Genomic DNA, 26216 nt, shown 5'->3' with positions numbered 1-26216 from the left:
CTTCCCACAGGTGTTGCAAATTGAATGGTGGCGCATCATCTCAGCTCCGAAGAGCTCGTTTCACTTGCTCCCACAAGTGCTGAAATGGACTGGAAAGGCCACCGCAATAGGCTAAACTCGAATTATCGTCACGTTCTCTACAATTTTGGCCTTATTCTATTGGAAGAACCCATTTTCAGACGAAAACACTGCAACCATGAAAGAATGTGCCATTGTTTCATGGTTGCAGTGTTCTGCTATTTGTCGTGGTCCAAATGCTGCTCCACTAGTATCAAAGGGCCCAATGTGCACCCAATGTCATCAGATCAGACAACGTTTTTCCAATCCTTCACACACTATGCTACACAGAAGTTTAAGATTTAGAGAGAGACTGAAATAATGGCGGCTGTCGACTAAAGTTAATCCTGAGAAACAAATATTTACCATAAAATTTCAGGCGCAAAAGATAATTTTTGAGCAGTGTGATTAGACGTCGGTGTGAAACAATAATTTACATACATTTTATACTTGTCGTATTTTTCAATGTCTAACCTTTGTCTTTTGTAATATCTCTGCTTCGACAACAGCATTAAGAAATTAAACTTATCTAAGCCAGAATTATTAAATAAGCTTAGAACAAGCTCCTTACTAAAATCAACAGTGTAGTTTATTTGATGAATTTTAACCACGTCTAGTAAGTAATCAGTCACTAGAATATCTCATGAATACGCAATCAAGTAAGAAAAAATCGACATTAAAATATTTTAAGGTTCGCATCAGTTCAGCCTGATGATCCAGCCTAAAACCTGATCACGTGATGGTCCCACGTCTCCATCCTCCAGAGAAGCACTCTATTTACTCCCGTGGTCTTCCCTACACAATCACAGTTAAAGAACGTGATGCGGTTTCTGAACTCCTTGCAGCTACTCTGTAACCATGGCGATGGATGAAGGCGGCTGGACCACAACTTATCTTTCAATACGACGAGCAAACTTCGAGATGTTACTTGTGAACCCACTCAACCAAAGAGGCTCAAATTCCGAGTAGATTGTTTTATGGAGACAAAGAACAGAAATGCTTTTGAAGTGTCATTTTTAGCCACAAAGATATTTAAACGTTAGCATTATTTGTGCTTAGGAGGCACAATTTGTGTCGTCATCAGGTTACGCCTACAACATGGCGGAGAGGAATTCAAGGACATAAAAAACACAACAGATAACAAACACAGTAGCTTCCTCTTTACTGACAAAAAATATGGCTGACTAAATAACAACTGAGAGAAAAAAATAGAACTTAAAACGGAATGGGAGGAATAAAAATCGAAAACAGTATCAATTTTAAGGAACATTTGAAACGTTACATCAATTAATATATCCAGTCAGTCTAAGGTAACTGCACACAACCAATGGTATATGAAGTTCATCATCAGGCACAGTGGAATATTAAATGGATATTACTTCTATTTAAAACTTTAATCAGACGTGACTTTTATAATAGATTACACCTGGAATATTTCCAATCCATGAGTAACGAGGCCCACACTAATATCAGGAAGTTGAAGATGCCACAAGTTATCTTTATTTATAGAACTAACTGCATACCGATAAAATGTTAATAAACATATCCAACTGTATTTTAGTAGGTGACATACACGCATTATGCTCTTATCACATCACACTATTTATTTTCTTTGCAGTTTTGCAAGCTTCAAACTTTTCATACAAACATCACTACTCAGAGTAAGGTTTGGAGATTTGGTGGTAACAATGAATACTCTCCACATTTGTCCTGAAATTCCTGGATGAAGTTTCTAGTCGCTACCCTGAGGTGTATGGCCGAGGACCGGATTGGTCTCCAATATCACTCGCTTAAACCCATGTGATTTTTAACTCTGGGGTTCTCTCAAAGACAGAGTTTCAGAAGAATCCAAGAACCATTCCTGCACTGTAGAAAACGATCGAAAATTAAATTTTTTTTTCTGTTTCAACAAGAATAGGAATTATTTTTTGTTCTCATATGATTGGAGCATGTGTTTCTTTATTGATATACGTGGAGGACACATTCTCCAATACTGATAAATATAGTTAAAGTGTTAATTTTTGTTTCTAAACAACATTTATGTTTTTCAGATGAATGAATTGTATTTCATTCATACTTGTATATCTCATATCTTTCTTCTAGTGTATTTTCAAATATCGTGATTCCTGAGTGAAGCGAAATCTTAGAAAATATTTGAAAATTCTCAACGTACTTTGTTAGCAACAACTCCCATTATATCCTTTTGTTCTCACATAGTAAGACTGTTTCTTTATTCATTTCTTTGATTTGAAAATTGCACTAGCCGGTTATTTAATGATTAATGTTGGAACGAGTCTTCCAATAAACAAGAGTGTTTAGGCTTCCACATGACTGTATGCACTCAGAGAAGTTGTCATTAAATATAAATGGAATGGCTGCAATTCAAAGATTCACACCTCACTTCCACAAGCGGGTATTGAAAGAACTATAAGGAGCGAATCACTGAAAATTCTGAACAGAAAACTCGGCGAGATTGAATCCAACACAAGAGCACTCATAAAAGAGCGCACACCGAGATGAAATAGCCACATAAACATCTCATGTTACAACTTCAACTTGTGATTGCCAAACTTTTAACATCTGGGTTGAAAAATTATGTAATGTTCAAGAGAAGTGTTAGTAATCACACAATAATGGGCGTTCTCATACATTAATATTCACACACTAATCAAACACATTCAGAAATTATTGGAAAAGAAATTCCAAATGCGTAGAATTATAATTTTCTTAAGAATTTCATTTCTTAGTGGCTTAAAGTTGTTACATCCATAATAAAATAGAAAAAAGGATATCCGGTAACCATTAAGCACGTGTTCAGTTTGAATAGAATCAACATTGGTTTGGTACTTTAAAAGTAGCATATTAATTAAAATACTTCTAAATAAACTAAAATCATCAGCTGGAATTTTAATTTCCTAAGTTTGAGTATGTTGTTGTAGGGTTTTAGGAGCAACAGCGACTATGACCATATTGCTCAGTGTATATTTTCTATAAATTTGCGTGTTCTCTGGTCGGTTTGGCTATTTTGTTAGACGAAAAACCTGGGTTTCCGGAGTAAAAAAAACTTTGCTATCCACGCCTGAAAACAAAAGGAATTTCCTGAATATTTGAATTATATTTATGAATTAATATTCCTTAATTTTAATAGCTTTGTATATCTGTATGGGATGAATAATTTTGCCAAATGGTCTGAATTAAAATGAAGGAATTTTATTGCCTGTGTATACGAGTGTTTATTGGATTATCGGTTTTATAAATGTTGAGAACTAAAAAGATTATACTACTATGACATTCGAGATCAAAGGAATATTTTAACCTTACTTCACAACATGTTAATGAAATATAACCGGGAGATTCGAAAAATGTTGCAATGCATAGGCTGGAAACCATTGAAGTAGAAACATTAAAGCCACCCAACAAAGATAATTAACATTAGGATCTTTAGATTCGTTTTTTTAAGAATTATGATTCAATTTCTTGATTTTATCCTTCCAAAAATTGAAATTCCACGATTTTAAACCTCAATTTCGAAGTTCAAGCACACTTTTATTTATTTATTTGTTTTCCTGATCAAATAACTATGAATGAAAACTGAGATTTATTTTAAAAACCGCCTACATCTTTAAATTCTTAAAGATAAATCATAACCTGGGCTCAGGTTAACAGCCTCCAGTTTACTGTTCTAACCACATTTCGTTATCTTGTTTTTTAAAGTTAATTTTTTTCGTTATGTTATTGTTTCCATTTGTCCACACTCCAATCAAACGGAAACAGTGAATCCATCCTAATTTCGAAAAATATCCAGTAAAAGTGACCAAAAGGTCGCCCAGGAGTATAAACAGAAAATTTATTTTAAAAGAATTACGTCAATTATACTCAAGGAAGAAGGAAATGTATTTCAAAACCACCAACAATTGCCTCATTCGTGAATACTAGCTTAAAACAAGGAAATGGATTTCTCTCCAGTGATCGCTATCATAACATATAATACGCTAATTACATCCTTAGTTTTCAAAAAAGTATTCATCAATTAGAAACTATCCATGGAAGGAGCCACTCATTGGGAGTAACCAATGAACAACTTGAAAATTTAAATATAACAAATCACTAAAAAAAGTAAATATTGCAATCTTGGAATGCCAACCAGTGATTACATACACGTACTATCGTCATTGATCGAAAGTCCCATCGAAGCAGATCAAATCCCTTCTTCTGTTACTTGAAAATTTCGATGTATTGGTTCAGTATACATTTTCTGAATTTTAATACCATGGACCAGTAAGTAATGCAAGTAAGTTTTATTTTTTTCCCTGTATTTATATAAAAGAGAAAAATTGTTCTTCGTGATAAATGATTGGTATGATTTCTGTTTTTCTGTCTGTAAAGCAACAGAAGCTATTCTGCACAATATAATAAAAAGAAAAAAGATTTTTTCCCTAACCTTTTCGAAAGGTTACGGCGTCAATACATGTATCCTAATATAAAATACATGGTCTAAAAATGCGCAATATTATATGTATTTGTAAAGTTTTAACATTTGTAAAACTTTTAAAACATCTGACACGTGGTCGTTGTCGTAATGGGGTTTTAGGAGCATCAGCGAAAAGGTTATATTGCTCCGTATATACTGTCTGTAAACTGCATGAGTTCTGAGGTCGATATTCTGTTTACTGGACGAAAAACACTCCATCGCTTGAGACCGACTAACTCAGCCACGTTGTCAAAAAGTTCCATAAAAATTCCTCCCGCCATCCACGGAACTTGAACTCGAGTCTTTTCCACCCGTTGTGGGGAAGACGGCGACTCTGCCAACTGTGCTACCCAGGGCGTGGTTATTGCCTGATAAAATCTGACCGAGTATATAGGGCACGGTCGGATGAGTAAAAGCAGTAAAATATACATCGTGCACTGGTAAAATTATCACATTCAATTGAAACATGTTTAATCGTTAAAATGATGTCACAAGGCTAGCGCATAGGAGGGTCATTTGGCCTCGGCAGAAAGGAGTGTGTAAGATGACTGCGTCCTATGCGGAGTCGAGCATGAACAACTTTCCTGCTACAATTCTGTGCAACTGCGCCACGTTTCAATTACTTTATCTGATGTAATTTAACCGTTGTTTATCTATTCCATGAATCCTGCCATTGGGAGTATATCTTGCTGTGCATTATTTGGGTCTAGTCTGTACAGGAGACTAACAGCTGCAGGTAGACGCGATAAATGGAAGTGATAAGCGTTGGGATAACATTTTAATCAACCTTATCAGCTAAGCTTAATGTCTGTGTTCCTTATACTCTGTTTTATCATAAGCTGACACCAGAGAAAAGCTATTTTAACCAGCCGACACCTATTTTACGTAACACTCCGATATAAGAAAATGTTCGATGGCATTAATACCATTTAACGCTATATAAATTTAACGATACTAAATTAAAAGTGAACAAGGTGGGCAAAACTTAAGGACCAACACTATTTCTAAAGGTTACAACCACAAAATCAAACGAAACAGCCTGTGGCCATTCAGTAGAAAGCTGGTGCACATGCAAAAATTTGAATCGAGGTGAGAAGGCTCACATAAACAGATAAAGGCAGCAGTTCAGCAGTTATGTGCAAATTACCGAATGGTGAACACGATTGTTACAGACGTTCGATTGGTTTCATACAGTGCTACAGACAACGAAATCGCCAGTAGACAACATCTGGATGACTTTACCCGGAGTCGAATAATTTGGAATGTCGAGGAAGTGCGAGGGGTGTGGCTGCAGCGTTCGGTATCGCCCATATCATCGTCTAACGTGCGCGGGTCGGCCTTCAGAACGACAGGTACAGCTGTTCGAAGGACCGGTGGTGGTCATCAACGAAAAACAACGCCCAATGATGACCGCTATATACTCCTACAGACCAAGAGGGACCGATACCAGACAGCGGGATCCATTGCAAACCAGCTGCACAGGAACGCAGGATGCAGGATATCGCGGTTTACTGTGGCCACTGAAAGGGATCGATATGGTGGTCGAGGTGTTCTCGTCTGGGGAGGCGTTATCTTGGATGGACGTACACAACTCCAGATACTGGAAGGCGGTACTGTACTGAGGTAATCCTTCCCCATGTACATCTGTTCCGAGGTGCTATTGGCCCCGAGTTCGTGTTTATGGATGATAACGCCAAACCCCATCGCACTGCAGCTGTTGATGTGCTTTTAGAAAGTGAAGACATTGTTCGTATTGATTGGACTGCCCGTTCCTCCGACCGATCTAAATCCTATCGAACACATATGGGACGCTCTGGGGAGACGCCTAGCGGCACGTTCACACCCACCAGAAAATGTTCACCAGCTGAAGATGGTGCTGACAGAGGAATGGACGATGTTACCTCAAGAACTTATCAACAGCATTGTTCTAAGTATGGACAGGCGGTTCAAAGACTGCATCGACATTAAGGGTGGCCATATCTCCTACTGAGGACCACCTCTTCCCTTTGTTCCATCTTTGGTAGTGATGCATATCATGGCAGCCTGTGCTCTGTTGCCATTTTTGAATAAAGTCCCTCAGTACCGTTTTGTTTCCGTTGTTGTGTCCGTTGTGTTGTTTCCTTCATCATTCTGTAACTCACAAGATTCCGTTGGTATGCTTTTCCCATATCTAGGCTACTCCTATGAGAAGCTACAGGTGAAAACCTGACTGGTCCTTAAGTTTTGCACACCAGTGCATTTATTTTTAAATATATATTTGCATGTTTGTTATATTAGCAAAAAAAAAAATATTTATCTATATATATATTGTGATATATTACGTAGCAGGACATATTAATACATTATGTTATTTGTCGTGTGATGAGATCCTGTACTTTTATCGTGGTCTTAACTTAGATTGAAATAGAATATAGCTGAAAACAATCGCATAATGCTGTCCTTTTGTCACTTCTGCAGACTACTCTTAGATGATACAAAGGTTGGCAGGGTGGTTAACGACAGTCATCAGAATGAGCTACTGCAACAAGATCTAGGAAAATTGGGTCGATGGGCTGAAAAATGGCAATCGAAGTTTAACATTGAAAAATGCAAGGTTCTGCATACGGATAGCAGTAACCCCAGAGTAACGTATCAACTGTGTGGTAATACACTCAGGGTAGTGGAGAATTAAAAAGACCTAGGGGTAATTGTGCAGTCACACATGATATTCTCTGAGCAGTGCAGACCTGCTGCCAGAATAGCTCATGAAGTTTAGTTAATGATATACACGAACTTTGCTAGCAAGGATAAGGAAGTGATTGTCCCCCTTGTATGAGGCCATGGTTAGGCTGCATCTTGAGTACTGCATACAGGCTGGAGGCCTTACTTTACGAAGGATGTAGATCTGTTGGAAGGGCGCAGAGAAAGGGCAACCAGATTGATGAAGGGAACAAAAGGGTGCTCTTACCTAGAAAGGCTTCAGTTCTGCAAATTACAGTGTCTGAAGACTAGGCACCTATGGGGAGATCTGATTGAGGTGTTTAAAGCCTTGAATGGCTTGAGTAAGCTGAATGTTCATGGTATTCTTCAGCTTTCTGAGAATACACACATGAGGGGGCATAAATTCAAGTTGGGGAAGGATGGTTGCAGGATAGATGTGCTGAAATTTGATTTCAGCCAGCGGGTGGTTGCTGTTGGAACTGGCTTCCATCTGTTGTTGGGGAAGTAGATTGGTTGAATAAATTCACGTCAGAACTAGTCAAATTCTTGGAGGGTACGGATGGATGGTTAATTTTCTTGCACCATTTGCCATTACTACTACTGCCTCCCCACACCGGGTGGCAAAGACCTGAGTTCGAATCCTGTCGGTGGTGGGAGCAATTTTATGGGTCCTTTTCACAATATGGAAAAAACAAAAAAAGGTTTCCATATAGTAGAGGGAAAAACTTTCCAAAATTTTCTAAATATCAGATAAACAAACATGACAATCTGCATAAAAAAATATGTACGGAGAAAGCATTAAAAATTATATGATACAGAAACAAGCGTACATAAGAAACAACGTTCATATATAAGAAACAGTGAGTACACTGTTTATGTTTAATTTTACGTGCGGTGTGTACAGGTTTGAAAGAGCATTATAATAACTGAAAACAAAGTATAATGAAATATTTCGGTTTTCATCCAAAAGCACTCTAGCCATGGTCAAAACTAGTAAAATAACAAATGAAATGGTTGGTTGCGTTAAGGTTTAATGGACGCATGGACTACAAAGAAAGCACTTTAGAAGCAGAAAACATGGGAATTAGATTATGTGGGTTAAATTATGTTTCCCAAAGTAGCTGACACGAATATAAGCATTCATTAACTGCCCATAACCTAACACTGAAAGCTCTCCACACGCAGACTTGTGCAATACTGTAATAGCGTTATTACCCATGTTATCATTCTGTACTATTAGCGAGATATTTTTTGTTTATTCTATCCTGAATAAGTCAAAATAAAAGACACTTTGGCGTGTGTAGCAAGTGGCGTGATTACAAGAAAATAATTATAATAACATGAATGGTAGTGGCATGTATTTTTCCTTAAAGCACAATAACAACACACTGGCTAATTTCCAGCTTTCGCCAAGTTCGTGGGGCTGTCGCTGGTAGGGTTGAAGTGTCATAATCACCCGCTCACCTTGGAACAGTTTAACAAAGCGCGTGCGGCGACAGGTGGTCAAGGTTTACGAGTCCTGGTCAAGGCTCGCTCACTTCTCAGTCTCTTTGTTTATCATAAGTGGCGGTGATAAATTTTTAGCCGAAGCCCAATGAGACTAGTTTACGAAGGGAACATGTACTGTTGTCACCCGCTGCAGCTCCGCACCTCCTGTTGTGTCGTTTGGTCGCATCAACCCAAGCAAATCACAAGTAGCTAGGTTAGAGCTTACTGGTTATACATTAACCAGCTGTCAGTGCAGTGTGGTACCAAACTAAAGAACTGTTAGCTATCACAGTTCATTGAAATACTAATTTATTCGTGAATTTTCAACCAATAATTGCTTTGATCCGTAGTACCATCTTTGAATGCCTTGCCCTTTCTTTTTTGCTGTTGTTTTATTTTGCGCCAAGACAACTAAGTCTATGAAATATCAATGTACCGTGCCTCTAAACTATTATGCTTCTATCTATAATCGGTTTGCCTCTTTGCCGGATGAAAAATCTCAGAGTTTCAGAAGAAAATTCAACAAACCTCTATGACAGCGGTTCCCAACCTTTTTTGACTCGCGAATCCCTTTCAACGTAATATTTTTTTTTATCCTTAACCACTTTCAATGTAATATTTTTAATGTGAAATACTAAGTCTATATTCTCTGAATTTTTATTATAAAATATCTCCAGTACTACGTTTTTATAAGCGACATTGCGTAATAATAAAAAATATAAAGTATTATTTATACTTTGTAAAGCAGTTATTAATCAGTCCAAACTATATTTCGAACAGGCTAAGAGTAGAAAATAAAACTTGCTTCTTGCCCTTATGGTAGCCGAGCATTCTGGTCTTTTGCCAAAGCTATTGTCCGCAATTTTTGCACAACTCTGTTCCCACCTCTGTCAAAACCAGATGGTTCAATTGTCACTTCAGTCAAGGATAAAGCTGATCTGCTAGCATCCTATTTTTCTTCCAACTCATGTATTGATGATCTTGGTAAACTACCTCCTGCCATTCCCAGTACACTGCATTCAATGCCTCCTGTGGTCTTCCGTCAAAAGGACCTCAGAAGAATTTAACAGTCTTGATGCAAAGAAAGCGCCAGGTCCTGAGGGTATTTCTCTACTTGTTCTCAAAACCTGTGCCCCCGAACCTACTCCTGTTTTGTATCGTCTTTTTTCACTTTCTTATTCCAAAGGTGTTTTTCTTTCTCCTTGGAAATCTGCTTATATCCAGCCAGTTCCTAAAAAGGGTGACAAATCCCTTCCATCCAATTATAATCCTATTGAGATTACTTCTACTCTTTCTAAAGTAATGGAGACATCAATTAAACCGCCAACTCTTAAACTATCTGGAAATCTTTCATTTGATCAACGATCGCCAGTATAGATTTCGTCAGTGTCGTTCCATTGGTGATATTCTAGCTTACACTGCCCTACCATTAACATCCTACCATTAACCCCTCCATGGATGTGGAAACAGGTCCCATGCATGCAACACGTCAGAGAACTTGCTATTTGTTCTATATCATTACTTGTTCCAACAGAATTACCTCAACGGTTCAACAGAATTCATCACCTCAACAAATGCTAGACGCCGATTAACACGGTGTAAGGAGCGCGAATCCTGGACTGTAGAGCAGTGGAAAACAGTCCTATGGACAGAGGAGTCGAGGTTCGCACTCTGCCAGTTTGATGCCCTTCCTAGGTTTGGCGAATGCCAGGGGAGCAGTTCCTTCCTGATTATATCCTCCCAACAATGAAGTTTGGTGGAGGCAGTGACATGGTATGGGGCTCCTTTCATGATTTGGCTTGGGCCCATTAGTCGTTATAGAAAAAAACCATGAATGCTGTGCAATACCAGGACAATTATGCACTTCCAACATTATGGCAATACTTCGGGGAAGGCCCATACCTGTATCAGCAAGACAACGAGCCATGCCATACTGCTCGGGTCGTAACAGAGTAGTTTGAGGAATGGGTGTGGAAGAGTTGGATTGGCCAGCCCAGAGTCTGATCTGAACCCTATCGAGCATCTTGGGGATGTATTGGATCGTCGGGTACGTGCACATCGAGATCGCCCAAAGAAAAAGGCCGAACTGGTGACTGCGTTAAAGGCCGAGTGGAGGAACATATCACCTGACATTTATAAAAAGCTGGTTGAGAATATGCCGCGAAGATTGAAGGCTGTCTATATGTACTATATATTCTTTAAAAAAGTACTTATACATAACAATGGTCCTTGAGAATGATAAAAAAAAAATAGTATGGAAAACACACTTATTTACCATGATTTACTATAAGATAGTAAACTAATTATAAGGAATTGTGGGAGATGTGGTTTCTTTATTTGGCAATTCTTTACATTTTATTTAATTTTATTTTACTTTATTGTTCATTATTAGTTATATTTTGTAGTTTACAATAATATACCTATGTAAATCTAAGCAGGCGCGATTAAAGAATTTTTAGTGCAAACCCCTTTAAACACTTTCGCGAACCCCTGGGGTTCACGAACCACCGGTTGGGCGAGAGTCAAAGGTTTGAAAAAAGGCCAAGATGTAGAAAATAGGCTACAAAAGTAACTCCAGTCAAGATGGGGCTCGAACCTAGGTCTTTTCTACAAGGGGCAGAAGAATGGTCATCGTAGTCCCATTGTTACTTTCGGGGGCGTTTATAAGTTTACTTGTTTCATCTTTATGAGAATGCTTCTTATATTTTATGCTTACTCGTACTCTATATTACTATTTGTTGATTTATATAAGTATTTTTCACACACAAGGCAATCAGGTCCAAAAATTTATTATCTCAGGGAAGCGAAACAGGGGTCTAGCAGCTAAATGGCGACTAGCAAAGTCATCTCATAACAAGAATTTAAGCGAGGTATAGTAAATATCCCTTTAAATATAAAATATTATATTAAATATCGCATTAGTTAAAAAGATCCATAAAATTAAATAAAATGTCACTCAAATTTATGCAGACAATACTTGCAAATAAACCATGTAAAAATTTATTCCTCAGCATAGCAATCCCAAGGGATGAGTACTCGCAAAGTTAGTTACGAAATACTGGTGTAAGTTACTTGTTTATAAAGAGATTGAGAATCAAAAATTGAGTTTGATGCGTCCGTCGCCATTTTGTATACAAAAAGGTGACGATGTTCATTATTATACAACTTCACGCTTAATGCATTATTAATATTACTTTTAAAAAAAAACCTCCTGTACTGGATTTTTTTCCACCCTGCGACGACTACTGGTACCAATTGCATGGGGTGGTTGGTTGTGTCCGGTTGCTATTATTATTTTTGTTACTGGTCGAGGAACGTTCTTACTGACCTACAGGTGTTCAGGATCGCGGCTTTTTTGGAGTTCCACGTCACAAGTGTTCTCTGGGAAGCCTATTGCTGCTAGGCTCTTATGGAGGCTCTTGGCACCATGCCGGTGGTTGACACGGTAATCGGGATGGTCATTACTTGTTCCATATGTCACATTTCTTTGACTTCCTCTCTTAGGTCCTTATCTTTTTCACGTATGTTTTCTGGTGTTGGGCAAAGCTATGTCGATCAGGGAGGCAGCTATTTGCTTCTTGTCGATGAGGGTTATGTCTGGCTGTTGCGCGAAATAATTTTGTCCATTATTATGGCACTAGTCCCAGTATAGTCTGTGAGTAGGGGGATTCTCTAGTACGGCCTAAGGCTCGTACTTGTAAAAAAACGGTAAAACTATCTTTGATGAGCTGGTATTTTTGGGCTAGCTTCTGAAGTATTATCCTGACTACCTGGTCGTGTTAACGAGTGTACTCCATTTGGGTGATTACCCTGCATCCCGCAGTGATGTACTATACTGTTTCTGGAGCCAGGTGGCATCGTCAACATGTATCAACTGGTATTTCCTGTAGATCCAGGTGTCTGCGCGGTAGCACAGTGGTATCGTTACCGTCCTCCCTACACCGGATGGAAAAAGGCTCGGGTAGGAAACCCGTCAATGACGCGAGGAACTTTAATGGGCTTTTTTCATTCCGTGGCTGAGTTAGTCGGTTTCAGGGGTAGATAGCAAGGTTTTTCCCCCCAGCAACTGGGTTTTTTTTCGTCCAGCAAAACCAAACCGACCAGAGAACAGACACAAAATATAGGTATATGTAATATATACATATTACAGGAAAACCAAGTGAACCAAGCGTTGGAAACCATCTTAACTACGTAGTGTTGATGGAGGTCATTGTAGTGTCTGCTATGGAGTCTTTTTCGCCCGTCTTTGTCTTCTGTCTGCGTGAGTGTGGTCTCCTTGTTGAGGTTGAGTGTTTTGTGCGGTTTGTCTATCTTTCTTATGACTTGGTAGATTGGTGCTGTTTTTCTGGAAGTTATCCCGCAGATTCTTAATCACCTTCTTCTCTTGTTCAATGAAGTTATTCACTCCCCTCCCTCCTTATTTAAGAGCTATGCTCAGAGTCTCAATGGCAGACTTCGGGTGGTGTTGGCAGCTCTTGGTCATCATCATCCTGGTCGATCTCATAATCTCCTCGAGCTCGGAGTTGGTCGAATCTATGATCCCAAAGGAGTATGTTAGTATTAGTATTAGTAATGGCCGCATGGTGCAAGAAAGCCTATGGCTTATGCTGCACCAGCCAAAAAAAAAACGAATAAAACAATGATAAAAAAAATAATAAATAAATAATAATAATTAATAAAAGAAAAGGAAATTAAACCTATCATCCTATGCGCTTCTCTGACCCGAAGGTACTATCCAGATGATTGAATTTCCCCAAAATGTCAACCTCTACCACCCATGTAGGCAACTTATTCCAGTAATTTATAACTCGCTGGCTAAAATAAAACTTCCTGCAGTCCAATCTAAACATTTCCCCCCGTAACTTGAATTTATATCCCAGAGTTCTAGCATCATTTATAATCTTGAAAATTTCGTCCTCATTCATTTTACTGATGCCTCTCAGAGCCTTAAACACCTCAATCAAATCTCCTCTAAGGTGTCTAGTTTCCAAACTCTGCAACCCACATATTCGAAGTCTTTCTTCATAAGGACGCCCCTTTGCCGATCTCACCAGGCGAGTTACCCGTCTTTTCACCCTTTCAAGAAGCTCGATGTCTTTCTTTAGGTGCGGTCTCTATACTTGAACACAGTATTCCAAGTGTGGCCTAACAAAAGCCTGATATTATGGGATTATCACGTCCCGATCTCTACTTGCAAAAGTTCGATAGCTCATCGATAGGACACCATGGGCCTTCCTTGCAACCTGTTTACAATGCTCAGAGAATTTCATGTCTGACCGTATCGTAACACCCAAGTCCCTTTCCTCCAGTACTGGGTTTAGTTGAACTCCACCAAGTAGTAGTAGTGGCATGTGATACAAGAAAGCAAGTGTATGAGCTTATGCAGCAGCAGCAGCCAAAAAAAAATCACATCATTCCCTCCAAATGCCTGTCCAGTTCCTCCTTAAATTTATTTAACCTATCAACTTCCACAACAACAGATGGAAGTTTGTTCCAGCAATTAAGTGAATAGGTTATTTTGGGATTACTGTTTCCCAGGTGTAATACCTTACACTTTGTTGGATTAAAGCATAGCTGCCATTTTTCTGACCATTCCTGAAGTCTATCTAGGTCTCTCTGAAGAAGCTCAGCTTGACAGTGATCATTAACTTCTCTAGCAATTTTAACATCATCTGCAAATTTAGACATCACGCCCTCTATACCTTCATCGATGTCGTTTATGAAAATTAAAAACAACAGTGGTCCTAATACTGATCCTTGGGGAACCCCACTTCTTACATCAACCCAATCTGAGGAATAGCCATTTATCACAACCCTCTGCCTCCTGCCCTGAAGCCATCCTTCTATCCATCTAAGGATTTTCCCAGTGATTCCAACCTGTTCCAGCTTATAAAGCAACCGCTCATGTGGGACTAAGTCAAAAGCTTTGCTGAAATCTAAATAAACAATGTCGAAATTATTCCCTAACTTCAGCTGGTGAGTGACCCTTTCAAAATAGCGAACCAGATTTGTTAAACATGATTTTCCCTTGACAAAACCATGCTGAGTATCCTTGAGAATTTCAATTCGATCCAAATGATCCTGAATTCCACCCTTGATCATTGCCTCCATGATTTTCCCTACCACTGAAATCAGACCGACAGGTCGATAATTTCCCACTTCACTCTTAGAGCCACCCTTATGTATGGGAGATACATTGGCACTTTTTTCAATCCAAGGGAATCTCTCCAGAGTCTAGTGATGCTCGCATAATTAGCCTCAATGGTTCAATGCACTCGCTTGCCGCCTCTCTTAAGATTATAGGGTATATTCCATCAACTCCAGGAGCCTTACTGGCCTGTAGGCTCGAAAGTTTTTTCATTAAATAATCTCGCGAAATTTCAATATCATTAATTACATATTTCTAAACTTCGCTCCCACGATTTCCCATTGCCACAAAAGGTTTTTCATTTGTAAATATCGATGCAAAATAACTGTTGAGTTCATCTGCAACGGCAGCTGGTGTATTTATTACTGTCCCCTCTCCCTTACGTAAAGGTCCGATCTGGTTTGTTCTGCTCTTCTTGGCATTTATATATGTGAAGAATTCCTTATCCCCCCTCTTTGCTAGTGATTTCTCATAAACTGCCTTTGCCTGTCGAACCTTTTCTGTGGCTCTATTACAGATCACCTTGTAGCTGTTATAGGCTTCAGTACTTTTTATTGCTCTGTAACGTTTCCATGCCACCTTTTTCTGCTCAAGTAATGCGGCAACTTCACTATTCATCCAACTTGGAACCCTCCTCGTGGAGTATTTTTTTAATGGTATATACGCATTCAAGGCATCTGTGATTAATGTTTTAAAAGCGTACCACAGTTCAATTGTATTCATTCTCTGCGCGATATCTACCCAGTTAATAGAGGCCATGTAGTACCTTAAGGCATCGTAATTTCCTTTTCTGAAATTAAAACCCATTCCTTTGCCTTTTACTTCTGCTACCTCTCTCTTCATCATCCAAAGTAGAACTCCGTGATCACTTCCTGCTACTGGTTCCTCTACTGTCAGCCGTGTTATGTCATCTGATTCATGTGTGATGATGAGGTCTAGGATATTCTTTTCTCTAGTACTTTTCCTGACATGTTGATACAAATAACAGCCATCTAGTTGATTTAAAAATTTTGTTCCCCATGTCGAGTTTCCTTCCCATTTACTCCAATCAATTAGAGGCAAATTGAAATCACCCATAATAAGACATTGACGCTTACTTGCCCATTCTATTTGCATGTAGAGGCTTTCGTTATAATCTTCACAATCACCTGGTCTGTAGATTACTCCTATTCGCATTATACCTTTGTTTCCAACTATCTCACACCATACAGATTCTATACTAGCATGTGAAACGTAGTGGGACTGCATAATTGTTTATGGCTGTGACCATATTCCCAACACTCAGCTTTGATTTTAGCAGGCTTCTCAGTTTCTGACCGTATTTCTCAGTGGAGCGGACCTTGATCTCCTTGTGTTCTAACTGGTGGACTTGCATCATCCCCAAATATCTGCATGTTTCTCCCTCTGTCATGGCTTCTTTCTCTTCACCGGTCTTCATCTGGTAGTTTAGTCAGACTGCATGTCCTTGATATAATGTACGGGTCTTGTCAGTGCTATCGTTGGTGATCTGGAGTAGCTGTTGGAGTTAATTCTATGGTTCTTGTAGCTCTTGGAGTTAATTCCATGGGTCTTGTAGCTGTTGGAGTTAATTCCATGGGTCTTGTAGCTGTTGGAATTGATGCGATCCATGGGTCTTGTAGCTGTTGGAATTGATGCGATCCATGGGTCTTGTCAGTGCTATGGAGGAGCTGTTGGAGTTAATTCTCGGTTGTGCCGTAGAGTTTGTTATCATCCATGTACAGTGGCGTATCTAAGCATCATAAATTTTATAATAATAAATTTTCTGTTTATACTCCGGGACGACCAAACGGTCAGAGGAGTTCACAAGATAGATAGAATACAAGAAACAGCAGCGTATTCAGCAGTCACGGGCTTGAACTCTGATCACTCAAGGCACGTGTACTTATACACCCGCGCGCGTGACCACTAGACTACGGTGGCCTTAATCGTAAGGGGGGCACTGCGATCAGGTCCTCGTATCATCGTAAGCGGGACATGGCAACCAGGCTTTTGAGGTTTTTTTGTAGAACGCCTCCTACATTACTTTTCTTCAATTTCATTTTGGTTAAGGGGATATATGTCCCTCTGTCTAACCATGAATACGCCCCTGTCCATGTACATCAGGGGGAGAGAGAGTATACTAGTTCTTTCTCCCTTCTTTTAGGGTAAATCCGTACTTGCTGTTATTGAGCATGATGGACAGTGGGTTGAGCGCTAGACATAACTATAGTGGGCTAAGAGCATCTCCCTGGAAGATTCCTCTTCTGATGGGTATCGGTCTGGTTGTGATGTTCTTGAACTCGATGGTAGTCCTCCGTTTCGCCATGATTGTTTCTAGGAAGTGTGTCAGCATTGGGTTTACTTATCTTATTATTATTTCTCCCTGATGTAGAGGGGATTCCACCTCATGACAGGTACTGGTTTTGATTGAAAGGGCACAGGGTTGTTATGTCCAGCTATTATTATTATTATTACTCTGGAAACTCCCGGGCTATCCTACAGAATCGTGACTTTCTGGAGTTCCTTGTAGGTGTTCTCTGGCATACCTATTCCCGCTAGACCAGTGTAGGGTCTCTGGCACCATGCCATTGGTTGACACGGTGATCGGAATGGTCGTTACTTGTTCCATATACTGCTTCTCTTCGACCTCCTGTCTTAGGTTTATGAAGCTCCTGATCTTTTCCTCGTAGGTTGCCTGTGTTGGGCACCAGTAGCGTCGCTACCCTTTTTCGGGCTCGGAGGCAAAGAATATGTTCGGGCCCCTACTTAATTAACGAAAGAGGGCCCGGAGGCAATTGCCTTTCCTGCCTACATGGTAGCTACGCCACTGTTGGGCACCGCTATGCCGATCAGATAGGTAGCCTTTTCCTTCTAGTGGAGGAGGGTTATGTCGGAACTCTTGTGCGGGATCGTCTTATTTGTTATTATAGCGCGGTACCAGCAGAGTTTGTGGGTTGTGCTCTGTAGTACAGCCTGTGGTTTGTATATGTAACACAGTACACTTTCTTCGATCAACTGGTATTTCGTCACTAGGTTCTGACGTATTATCCTTGTGACTTAGTCATGCCTATGAGTGTACTCCGTCTGGGTGATCACCCTGCATCCTGTGGTGATGTGCTGGATTGTTTCTGGGGCCAGGTACTGGCATCGTCGACATGTATCATCTATCACTCCGGGTACCTTGGCGATGTATTTTATATAGTTCCTGATGTTGATTACCTGGTCTTGGATGACGAGCATGAATCATCCAGTCTCGGGGAGAAGCATCCAGCTCGTGAGCCATTGGGAGCTATTTTATCTATGTGGTCGCATTGAAGTTATTGAAGTCTGGGCAGGAGGGGTCTCCTTGCTTAGATTGAGTGGGGTATGTCGCCTGTCTATCTTCCTTGTGGCTTAGTAGAGTGGCGTTGTGTTTTTCAGGAAGTAATCCTTCAGGTTCTCAACCTTCTGTTGCTCGTTGAGGTCTGTCAAGCCCCGTCTTCCTTCTTTCCGAGCTATGGTCAGTCTCTCCACGATCAGATTATTATTATTATGAAGTTTGTATTTGTTCATCATGTGTGCATTTATATCCTGCTGTTTATTCTCTTCTTTAGTAACGATTATCCAGTAATAAGCAATTTCCATAGTTGTATGGATAGTTTTCACTGTTATGCTTTTACTAGCAGCAAAGCCTGTTAAATCAACGGGAGTCATCTTCTATAATTATATTAGTTATAAAAAAAACACAACAGCTGTTGTAATATAAGTCGTGATGCCCACTCCTCACCTTCACTCCCACAATCCTGCTTTATCATTCATTCCCCTTAATTAGCCCATTTCTCTTACCTCATTGTTCAATTTTTTTTTACTACTCATTCTTCAGTACCATACATCTGTCTCATTCCTTCACAACCACAAACTGTCACCTCCAGCAGTAAATTTTTGTACCTTTTATTATTTCACCTATCACTTCCCACAACTATTGAACACTCTCCTCCAACATATGCATTGGGACAATAAATATCTGATTAGAAAAAATAAATTTTTAATATCGAGCATTTAGTCCCCATGGGCTTTAATTACACCAATATCTGGGGGATACCTTCTTCTGCTTCTCAATTATTGTTCCCAAATATCCCAAACGTGTTCAAATTGGAATGGAAATACCAGATTCTCTACTTTATTTTACTCACACCATGCAGTAAGTGGAGCGTTGTTTTGCTATTCCAAATAAGGCCCACCTTCAAACAATTTCCACAATGCTAAATTCTGCAGAATGTCACGATAGTCAGTAAATTCACAGTTTCATCAAAGATAACCCATGGGCTAAATCCAAACCACGTAAAACAGACAAATTCCATTACACTTCCACCAACGAAATTAATTATTAGTACAATTACAAAATACGAGTGAAACTGTTCGTTGGGCATACGTCGCACTCACATGCATCCATCTAAAGCTTGGATTGCGTAACGTGATCCATCATTCCACATCACGTTCTACCATTCCTGTTAATGTGCAATGTTTCCATCCTCTGAACCAGGATAGGCGATGATGTGCACTACTCGGAGACAGCTATCTCTTTTTCTACAGTCTGGAAAATGGAAATGCCCGCCATGTGACAAGGTACTATTGTCGAGCCATACCAAATTTCATTAAAATCGGACAATTAGAAATCTGGCAATCTTTGGTGTGTTTTTTTTTTTTTTTTTTAATATGGATAAAATTACAATTTGTACGGAAAAACAGAAATTCATAGATTAAATGTGGTTTTAATGCAGTATTGTCAGCTTTAGACAGTCTGTGAACGCTTCCACATATTGTATAAGATTCTGTGGCAACGAATCCCATTCTTCCACCAGCGAAGACCTTAGCTCACCAATTGACCGAGAAGCTGGCTGTTATGAAACGCTCGTGGTGTCGAGGAAACGAGATTAAAAAAAAAAAGAGTATATGCATGAAGAGAAATAAATATTATACATTCTAATTAAATTGAACGGCTAAGTTTAGAGAACTTAATACAGTAGTGCTAAAGAGTCTTAAGTGTTCTACACTGCTCGATAAAATTAACAGAACAAAATGTTTTTCATGAATATTTTGTTTTGAACAGTGTTGCCGAAGGCGAATATATATAATATAACAGGCATCCTGGCATTTAAATTCTCAGTATCCAATAGAAATCGATCTGCCACCTTGCAGAGTCACACATTATGCAAATTATTCATGCAATCACGGGTTGCGCCCACGTCATATTTCAGTTTTTTTTTTTTTTTTTGTTTTTTGGCTTGTTCACTGGGATAGCCACATCTCCAGTACTCGGGATAGCAAGCAAGCAATCAGGGGTAAAGGGAAGGGTTTTTGCTTTCGTAACGGTGACTACAGTGGTCTGAGACAGTATTTAAATTCTATACGGTGGAACCAACTGATGATGTTACCAACAGCAAATTCAAAATGGAAAGCATTCAAAGAACTTCTCTTGGAAGCTACTAGGCTTTACATACCAACTAAGAAATATTGTTCAAGGTTTAAGCCTAAATGGATGTCAGATGAACTAAGGAGACTCGTGGCAGAGAAGAAAAATGCATGGGATACGTATAAATTAATGGGTGACACAGAAGCCTATGAAAGATATAAGCTGAGAAATCTTTGGCAAAGGATGCAAAGAAAAACAGCAAAGAGTTCTTTACTTATGTAAACTCTAGAAAGAAGGAGATGAATCAGATTGGTCCACTTGATATCGATGGGTCAACTGTTGATGAGCCTGCTCAGGTAGCTAACAAACTAAATGAATATTTTGCATCGAGATTCACATATGAGGAGTTATTCAGCGAGGGAATACCAGAGGTGTATTCAACTCTGGCAGTAAGCTAGAGAATCTTGTAATAACTGAGAGTAAAGTGGAGGAGAAATTGTTGAAGATAAACACAAGAAAGGCACCTGGGGTGGATGGGATCTATCCAGTTATATTAAAGGAGGCAGCAGAGGAAGTAAGCAAACCCTTAGCCATAATTATGAGAGCTTCCTTGGACTCAGGGGAAGCACCCATGGACTGGAGATGTGCAAATGTGACCCCAATTCACAAAGGAGGATCAAAGGAAGACACAGATAATTACAGACATGTTAGTTTAACTTCTGTTCAAGGAAAATTAATGGAGGCACTGGTTACAGAAGCACTGCAGGATCATCTAGACAACACTTCATAGCTTGGACACAGCATGGGTTTGTTAATTGGATACTATGATGTGGTCACAAAGGAACTGGATGCAAAGAATAATTTTTATATCATATATTTGGATCTTAGAAAGGCTTTTGATACGGTTGCACATGGAAGACTGCTGCACAAATTGGAGCAGTGTGACATTGGAGGCAAATTGCTGCTATGGATAAAGGGATGGTTGAGTGGGAGAAGACAGAGAGTAGTAATCAATGGACACTGCTCTTCGTGGACTAATGCTATTAGTGGAGTCCCCCAGGGTTCAGTGTTGGGCCCATTGTTGTTTTCAGAATTTATCAATGATATTTATGAAGGTATATCGGGGTATATCTAAGTTTGTAGACGATACGAAGGTCGGCACGGTTGTTAATGACACTAATGACAGTACGCTGCTGCAACAGGATCTAGAAAAGTTAAGCAAATGGGCTGAGAGGTGGCAACTGAAGTTTAACATTGACAAATGTAAAGTACTGCATATGGGAAGCAGTAACCCCAGAGTAACGTATCAACTGTGTGGTACAACAGTGACAGTGGTAGAGAATGAAAAGGACCTGGGGCAGTAGCGGATTAAGATCGGTTGAGGCCCCAGGTGCAGAAGAAAATATTGGGCCCCTTAAAAAAAGAGAGACAGGGAAAATAAAAATATATGTTAACCATTTTTTTAAATAAATAAAAAATATTATGTACTATTAATGTTTTATTTCCAATAAAATTTGAATATAATATATGTATAATATAATTAATAATAGCATAATAATAATCACAAAGTTTTGAACTAATAGTTGAACATATTAGTTCAACTAATTTGTTGGGGTTTTGCGTATAAAGTTGGGGTTTTGCATGGGCCCTTCAGAAGTCGGGGCCCAGGGCGCGCGTCCGATGCGCCCGCCGTTAAATCCGCCTCTGACCTGGGGGTAATTGTGCAGTCAGATATGAAGTTTTCTGAGCAGTGCAGACGGTCTGCAAAAGTAGCTCATGGTGTCTTGTCGATGATATACAGGAATTTTTCTAGGAGGGATAAGGAGGTGATTATCCCATTGTATAAGGCAATGGTCAGGCTACACCTTGAGTACTGTATACAGGTCTGAAGGCCTCGTTTTAAGAAGGATGTAGAGCTGCTAGAACGAGTATAGAGAAGGGCAACAAGGTTAGTGAATGGAACAAAGGGTTGTTCTTAAGAAGAAAGGCTTAAGATTTGCAAATTACAGTGTCTTGAGACTAGGCACCCGCGAGGTGATGGTGATCTGATTGAGGTGATGGTGCTCTGATTGAGGTGTATAAGGGGGGTGCTCTGATTGAGGTGTATAAGGCCTTGAATGGTTTGAGCATGCTCAATGCTGATGGGATTCTTCCTCTTGCTCAGAATAATCGCTTGAGGAAAGACAGTTGTAGGATAGACGTGCGGAAGTTTGCCTTTAGCGGGTGGTTGATTGCTGAAACAAACTTCCATCTGTCATTGTAGAATTTGATAGCTTAAATAGATTCAAGGCAGAACTAGACAAACATTTGGAGCGAGTGGATGAGTGAAATGAGGTTATATTTTATTTTTATTATTTTTATTTATTTTTTTTTTTTTTGGCTGTTGCTGTATAAGCTTGCTTTCTTGCATCACATGCCTTTGCTAATACTAGTCGTCGTTTAGATGATTCTTTGAGATGGCGGGCCGTTGGATGACTTGAAGCCGGGCAGTCGCAGGCGGAACGTTGGCTTACTGTGTCACGCAGTCTCAGCACTATGGAAGCAGTTTAGGGAGACAGGAACCATTATAAGATGGTTCCTGTCTCCTGAGATGGCCAAGGTCGCGTGAGGGCTACGCCAACCAGAACAGACTGCTATCTGGCTCTAACAGCAAGATGGAACCCAACGATGACCTGTTATAAACTGTGTCTTGAGGTTGCTGCGGTCACAGGTGAAAATATTTCCAACCGGACTGTGTTAAGAAGGCTCAATTCAAGTGGACTCTGTGCAAGGAAGCCAGTGGTTTGAATCCCATTAACCCCAAACCACCGTAGAGCTCGTCGAAACTGGTGCCATGAATGTGTGACTTGGAACCCTGACAAATGAGGCACAGTTCTGCTCTCTGACTAGTCCCGTTGTAGCCTACAAACAGATTCTAGACGCTATTTCATCTGGAGAAAACGAGGAATGCGGTAATATCCTTTCAACCTCAGAATTATGGCGAAGACAGTGTTCTGGTTGGGGCGGAATAATAGAATTATGGCGAAGACAGTGTTCTGGTTGGGGCGGAATAATCGACAGCCGCTTCCTTCCATGTTTTTGATAGGGGTACCGTAACTGCACAGAATGCCGAGAACAGATCCTCGAACCCTATGTGCGCCTTTTTAGGGGTAGGGTTGGTCCAGATTTTATTTTCATGCACGACAACGCGACTGCACATAGAGCTGAATGGGCGGAGAAATATCTTGAAACTGAAGATATCCAACGACTGCCGTGGCCACAACGATCGCCAGACTTAAATCCGATCGAACATGTGTGGGATGCCCTTGGGCCTCGCATTGCACGCCAACAGCCAGTTTCTCGGTCGCTTGGTGAGTGAAGGTCTGCGCTGGTGGAAGAGTGAGATTCGTTGCCACAGAATCTTATAGACACGCTTATATCGAGTATGGTTCACTGCTGTCAGGCCTGTTTAGTTGTTGGAAGGGATCATACGCCGTACTCATGTCATGTCACCATATTTTCGAGCATCTTGTATCGACTTCTGTCATGTGACCTTCTTGACAATTCTAATACAACCCCTATAAATGTCCCTTATACCTGTCCGAAGTTTCTCGCCGTCTCCTAATCTCATCGTTATTCTATGGTTCACGACAATACCAAATCGTGTCCCGCTTCACTGAAAGTTTCACAAGTTACAACACATGTTCTGTTAATTTTGTCGAGCAGTGCATGAAGTTATAACATTAATAATTAATTGACAAGGAGATAACTATATTTACTTATCACTTCTGTTAATCGAAGAAAAAAGGGGGAAAAAATCAATAAATTTAAGACAAAAATCGAACGCGCCTAAAATGTAACGCACGAAATTAACTAACTTGTATATCCTATATTTAAGTGACTTCGAATTAACTCTTACTTGCCAGGGATGAGGTGTTCCAATATGTTGGAGACCAGTGTATATTTAATAATCTAAACGATACAATATTAGCTCCGTGTTTCACCATTGGAGGCGCTCTGTCTGTTGCTAGGCAACAACACAAACAAATACACATAAGATACCTTTTTTGTACTGTACACAGATTGAGGGATGGTTTTATTGTTTTGGATTAACACCAAGGTAACTCAGACCACAAGGAGTCCGTGAGAGCTGTATACTTCCATCCCTGCAAATTTAGTTTTCACTGAAATGAAATAAAAACTGAACAAAATATATATTAATTGCCCATTCAGTAACGAAAAAATAAAATAAAATAAATAAATCAATAATAATAATTTTAGTAGCGAAACGGAATTAATTTTGATGTCTTCAGACCTTCCTGCCAACTAAGTGGGAAGAGAACAACAAAATTTGAATAAACAAAAGAAATAAATATTGGTGTGCGGCTGCGCACATCTTCGAATTAACAGAAAGTGTTTAATTGAACACTTTCAGTGAATTCATTAAAATTAAATCATTAAAAATCCTGAATTCATTGTACGGAAGTTGAAGTGTACAGTCACAACTCAGTGACAAACATAACCCAAGACATAGTTGCTCCAATGGTCACCAGATGTCGCGGTAGTACTTCTAATCAAAATGGTCGTAAAGTAAGATACGATTTTTTTTTTTCTCTTTTTTTTTCTGTTTTTTTTTATCGGCTTATTACAAAGCTCAATATTAGCATAACATACGGAATAGTAATTTCTTCGGTACCTGAATTAAGTCTTGGAACCTCAGCCGTTTCGAAATTGTACACACCTTTGTAAGTCTTGAGTAATCCACGGATTAGCTTAGCATTTTCGAGAGAAATATCTTAACGGATTAAATAAAATCTCTACTCGACGTTCTTGGAATAACTTCGGCCCCGTTCGCATGACGTAATGGCTTGAACAGTAAGTAGCTGTGTGTACAACGTGCACGTTGCCAAGGGAACACATACACATTTGTGGGTGTGGTCTAAAAGGTCTGCGAATAACACGTCAGTATAAAAATTGGCACGAGACTATGCTTTACGGTAGACGATACAGGGTGAAGGATACAAATGCAATATTACGAGTAAGCTTGCGCTCAAATAAACCGGTTCAGAGAGAGAGAGAGAGAGACGTGCCACACACTTCATCCAACACGAGATCGGCCATAAGACGTTCTGTTTGTAAACCTGATACTGATAATGGCTGTTTACAGTTTAGATTTTTTACATGAACAAAAATGTTTAGAACCTTACTTGCATTATTACCATAATTAGTGTTCCATAGCTAAATAATTCTTAACGTTTAATTATTTCACTTTTTGCTGATGAAGAGCACTTGGCATTTATGTGTCCAGTACACCATTCCCCCCTCTGAAGGCTGCTGTACCAGAGTGGTGAACCGCGAGGGTACCAAAGTATTCGTGTTTGACTGGCCGTGGTTCCAGCCCTTGACGACTAAATTGTTCTTGTTTTCCATCTATCGTGTCGATTCCTCTGACATCCCGAAATATAAGCAGCAAATTCGTTTTATTTATGCAACCTCAAATACCACAAATTTTACCAGTGTTGTGCAAACCCAAAGTTTATGAAGAATTTTCTAATTGAGAGTTTTCATTCAAAGTTTCCGTAATGGAAAGTGGGGGGGGGGGGGGAGTTACTCAACTTCCATCTAACCCATGTACATTTTTAAAATCATCTTTTTTTAGAATGGAAATTCTTAATTAAATACGAAGTGTATTCAACTCATAAGGTTTCCAAATTTAGTTTTCATAAAATACACGTGGTACAGAAATGAAACTTAAGTCATTTATCAACATAATCTCCTAGAAAGAACGCACATTTTTCCAACGTTTTCTTCCAAAGTCCGAAGGCCACTGTGAAGGTTTGTTTTTAGTTGTGATTAGCCCAATGGTGAATGGCTAAAACAGCTGATTGTCAGTTAGGTAAAGCCTGAGTCAGCCAAAAGAAAAAAATAAGCAAAAATCCATGTTTTTCCTTCTTCCCATAGGTACTGATCCAAGTTGGCCT

At 39.6% G+C, this 26216-nt stretch overlaps 1 protein-coding gene across 5 annotated transcripts in view; it reads right to left on the bottom strand.

The window, feature by feature from the left end:
* LOC150084795 (protein trachealess-like) overlaps positions 1-26216 on the bottom strand; it is a 361172-nt gene that overhangs the window by 241802 nt on the left and 93154 nt on the right. Inside the window, exon 1 of one of the 5 annotated variants that reach the window (XM_090376611.1) lies at positions 24977-25060. The exons of the other annotated variants lie outside the window; for them this stretch is intronic. The gene's annotated coding sequence lies outside the window, so the exon portion shown is untranslated. Of the gene's footprint in view, positions 1-24976; positions 25061-26216 lie in introns of those variants that run through there. 5 annotated transcript variants of the gene reach the window in all.

This window comes from Mastigoproctus giganteus, chromosome 6, assembly GCF_048544385.1.
Source record: "Mastigoproctus giganteus isolate SK-2022 chromosome 6, ASM4854438v1, whole genome shotgun sequence".
In the NCBI taxonomy this organism is placed as follows: domain Eukaryota; kingdom Metazoa; phylum Arthropoda; class Arachnida; order Uropygi; family Thelyphonidae; genus Mastigoproctus; species Mastigoproctus giganteus.
This window is presented reverse-complemented; position numbering and strand designations above follow the sequence as displayed.